Below are 5,130 nucleotides of genomic sequence, written 5' to 3' on the forward strand. Positions count from 1 at the left end.
CCAAGGTAGTCATAACTCACGAACGACAGATCTGGGGCATAAATCTCAGCCTCGCTGTCTGCAAAGTCCGAGCTCTTAACCATTATGTTCTGCTAGTTGGTAACGCGTTGGTGGTGAGCTATTTTTCTTTCGGTAAGTGTTCATTCACGGGTGCCTGGGTGGCTCAGGCGGTTAAGTGTCCAACTCTTGATTTCGGCTCAGGTCATGATCTCATGGTTCCTGAGTTTGAGTCCCATGTCGGGCTCTTCACCGACAGTGCAGAGCCTACTTGGGATCCTCTCTCTTCCTCTCTCTCTCTGGCCCTCCCCTGGTTGCTCTCTCTCTCTCTCTCTCTCTCTCAAACATAAATAAATAAACTTAAAAACAAAATACTAAGTGCTGGGCACCGTGATACATGGGCCAATAAAATGGTGAACAAGATGGAGTCCGTCCTTCCCGCACAGGGTTAATACACTACCAGAGAAGACAACGAAATGAGCAGAACAGGGTGGTGGGCTGATGAGATGGTGAAGAGGTCGTAGGCGGTGACAGAGAAAACCTCTCTTTCTCTTTATATCTTTATCTTTTAGAAGGGTAGGGGAAGAGGAAGAGAGAAGCTTACGTAGGCTCCATGGTCAGTGTGGAGCCCAACGTGGGGATCGATCCCATGACCCTGGGACCGTGACCTGAGCCAAAATCAAGGGTCAGATGCTCAACACACTGGGCCACACAGGCACCATGGAGTTGATGAAACTGGTCACACACACACACACACACACACACACACACACACACACATACACACACACGTACAAATGGATTTTCCTAAGCTGTAATTGTCATCAGACAAGAAACATTTGCCAGCCCCTCAGGATGACACTGAACCCTCATCCTCTTGCTAGACAGTTCTTGCAACATACAATTAACCAAATGGGGGCTTTGGTCACGCTTTCCTCTCCTTGAAGAACCTGGCAACTTTATCGATATAATGCTCACAAAATAGGCATGCCAACCCAAGCACGTGTACTCTCTTAATTATCAAGCCAAATTTCATAAGTGTTAGCAAATTCATGGGAATCTTCAAGACAAGGGTGAGAGAGAGAGAGAGAGAGAGAGAGAGGATAATATGTAAGGAATCCACTGCTATGAAAAAAATCCCTTTCCAGTTTCATTTTGAGGTCTGAGATGCCTGTTTTTTGTTCACAGATCTGTAGAGACTTGGCTACCTTGGTGATGGACCTAACGAGGTGAAAACCTATCTTGGAATCTTTACAAAACTGGAGTAATGGCTACAAGTCTTGAACACATATGCGTGCAGCGTTGTGCAAGGTGCGTCTTAAGCACGATCTTCTTGAATCCACACACTTCAGAATTAACGTTGCCATATTGCAGAAGGCAAGGCTGGAGCTCAGAGATGAGATCCTTACCCAAGAATCTGAGCCCAAAAAGATGGAAGACACAACGCAGTCTTAACCACGGAAGATGCTGGCAAACAGGAACTTGCTAAGGATCATAAACATCCTAATCGTGACACTTTGTGCACAACGAAGGCTAGACATCTACTTGAAAACCAGCTTGAAGACTTCCAAAAAGGCAGGGTCACCTGGAAGGGTCAGTCTGTTAAGTGTCAACTTTCCATTTTGTCTCAGGTCATGATCTCGGGGTTCATGGGTTCGAGCCCCACGTCGAGCTCTGCACTGATGGCACTCAGACTGCTTGGGATTCTCTCTCTCCCTCCCTCCCTCCCTCCCTCCCTCTCTCTCTCTCTCTCTCTCTGCCCCCCCCTCCCCCACTCACTGTCTCTCAACATAAAAAACATTAAAATGGAAAAAAAAAGACTCTAGAAAAAGCAAACTTCAATTGTTTCACTTTCACCCTCCCTGGCCCTGGCCCCGGGATCCACGCCAGTTTCCCAAGACACTCGTCCCCTAGGATGTGTCACTCTCCAGGGCTGTCACCGTGATCCAACCCCACCACTAGTTATTTCAATAAGGCTACGGGTCTCTAATAAAACACAAACTTGCTCCCAAGGAGGAAATTAAAAAAATTAAAGAGGGGAAGTGCCGGGAACTGGCTGTACAACCATTTACTGCATTGACACAACCCTTTGAAAGAGGCCTGATCAAAACGCAAAGCTAAAAGTGGTCTCTGAGAACTGGGGCTAAGGGGCATATAAACCCAGTGGGCAGGATAAAACCTAACGTGCAAATTTTATGCAGATGTGACATAAAACAAAAAAGAGGGGCGCCTGGGTGGCTTTAGTCGGTGAAGCATCCCACTCTTGACTTCGGTTCCAGTCACGATCTCATGGTTCGTGGGTTTGAGCCCAGAGTCGGGCTCCGCCCTGACAGAGTAGAGACTCCTTGGGATTCTCTTCCTCTCCTCCTCTCTCTGCCCCTGCCCGCTTGTGGGGGTCTCTGTCGCTCTTAAAATAAACTTGAGGGGCGCCTGGGTGGCGCAGTCGGTTAAGCGTCCGGCTTCAGCCAGGTCACGATCTCGCGGTCCGTGAGTTCGAACCCCGCGTCGGGCTCTGGGCTGATGGCTCGGAGCCTGGAGCCTGTTTCCGATTCTGTGTCTCCCTCTCTCTCTGCCCCTCCCCTGTTCATGCTCTGCCTCTGTCTGTCCGAAAAAAAAATAAATAAAAAATGTTGAAAAAAAAATTAAAAAAAAAAATAAACTTGAAAGAAAGAAAGAAAGAAAGAAAGAAAAGAAAAGAAAAGAAAACAAACAGGTGGGCGCCTGGGTGGCTCAGTCAGTCGAGCTGCTCAGTTTAGCTCAGGTCATGATCTCACAGTCTATGGGGTTCGAGCCCCACATCTGGCTCTTTGCTGACAGCTCCGAGCCTGGAGCTTGTTTCAGATTCTGTGCCTCCCACTCTCTGCCCTTCCCCAACTCGCCCTCTCTCTCTCAAAAATAAACATTTGTAAAGAAAAAAGACTATATAATAACGCAGAAATATGTGTAACACAGTGTTAAGGGACAACATAGGGCATACAATCATTATGATCACAACTGTCAAATTCTGCATATAGGTGCAAGAGTAAATTTCTTCTTAATTTTAAGTTGTTGGGACTCAGTAATTTGTTTCCCTCTTCCAAATGTATTGATTAGTGTCACGTGTTTACTATACAAAGGAGGAAAGAGAGCACAATCCCCAACTAAAAAAGAAGTGTTAAAAGTGCTGGCTAATGTAATCAAACTTCAATAAGCGGATTATAGAAAAGCACAGCTGAAGTTGCTTCTAAATCATTGTATCAAAAAATGTATCGAGGGGCGCCTGGGTGGCTCAGTCGGTTAAGCGTCCGACTTCGGCTCAGGTCATGATCTCACGGTCCGTGAGTTCGAGCCCCGCGTCGGGCTCTGTGCTGACGGCTCAGAGCCTGGAGCCTGTTTCGGGTTCTGTGTCTCCCTCTCTCTGACCCTCCCCCGTTCATGCTCTGTCTCTGTCTCAAAAATAAATAAACATTAAAAAAAAATTAAAAAAAGAAAAAAAGAAATGTATCTGTTTCCTTCCTATAAAAACTGTAGCACCTTAAATATTGAAACCACAGAAGTAAAACGGAAAAACAAAAAAGGCTGCCAAGTGCTTGGGAAATTTAACCCGATTAAAAAAGTTTATAGAGTCAGGCGCCTGGGTGGGTCAGTCAGTCAAGCGTCGGACTCTTGATTTTGGCTCAGGTCATGATCTCAAGGGTTGTGAGTTCGAGCCCCACGTCGTGCTCTGTGCTTGGAGCCTGGAGCCTGCTTCGGATTCTGTGTCTCCCTCTCTCTCTGCCCCTCCCCTGCTCGTGCTCACTCTCTTTCTCTCTCCCTCGAAAATAAACATTTAAAAAAAATTTTTTTTAAAGATTCTCATTATTAAAATCAGGAACAAAAGTGGAAACATCACTGCTGACCTTACACAAATGAACAGGACTAAAAGGGAAATCTGTGAACTGTTACAAGTGAATAAACTAGATAACTATAAGAAATGGACATTTTCTTAAAAGATACACTCTACTATGGCGCCTGGGTGGCTCAGTTGGTTGAGCATCTGACTTTGGCTCAGGTCATGATCCCACGGTTCATGAGTTCAAGCCCCGCGTCGTGTTCTGTGCTGACAGCTCAGAGCCTGGAGCCTGCTTCAGATTCTGTGTCTCCCCCTCTCTCTGCCCCTTCCCTGCTCACACTCTGTCTCTCTCACTCAAAAATAAATCAACGTTAAGAAAAAAAAAAAACTTTAAAATGTTTTTAAAGTCGAGGCATCTGTGGGCTCAGTCAATGGAATGTGCAACTCTTGATCTCGGAGTTGTAAGTTGGTGCCCCACATTGGGTGTAGAGATTGCTTAAAATCTTTACCAAAAATGTCTTTGAAGTCCGTCCTATGAGACTTCAGAAGTGTCTCAGGGGAAGGCATGAGAAATGAAGAAGACTTAAGACAACAGAGTCTGCGTTTCTGGTAGGCGGAATAATGGCCCCCAAAGATGTCCACATCCAAATTCTCACAACACGTAAATAGGTTTCCTTACATGGCAAAAAGGACTTTGCAGATGTATCGTTAGCGTTAAGGATCTTGAGAGGAGGCGCGTATCCTGGAACACCCAGAAGAGCCCAACTGGACCACCTGGGTCTTTCAACATGTAGCATTGTGGTCAGAGAAAGACAAGAAGGGGCAACATCACAAGAGAGACATGACGTTGTTGGCTTTGAAGATCACACAAGGGGCCATGAACCAAGAAGCTGGGCGCTCTCTAGAATCTGGAAAAGACCAGGAAAGAGATTCCTCAGAGCCTCCAGAAAGGACCGCACACCTGATAACATCTTGATTTTGGCCCGTTGACTTCCAAAGCTGTAAGATAATAAATTTGTGTTGCTTTAAACCACAAAGTTTGAGGACATTGGCTCTGGCAGCCTCAGAAAACCACTACAGTCTATTATTCTCTCTGATGCTTCAAACAGAACAGCTCTGCACTGATCCATTCTCCCTTCTGGGGCTCTGAAGAAAAGTTCATTTGGGCTCAGGGTTCCAAATGGACCTAACTCACTCCCCCAAATGTGTCCAGATAACTTTCCTATTGCTGTTACCTCTAATCAGAATCCTTTCTCCCAAATCCTTTACCCTCACCTAGCACTATTCTAGTTATCATCCAGGATGCCACCCATTCTGTCTCC

Source organism: Prionailurus viverrinus, chromosome X (genome assembly GCF_022837055.1).
Source record: "Prionailurus viverrinus isolate Anna chromosome X, UM_Priviv_1.0, whole genome shotgun sequence".
Lineage (NCBI taxonomy): Eukaryota > Metazoa > Chordata > Mammalia > Carnivora > Felidae > Prionailurus > Prionailurus viverrinus.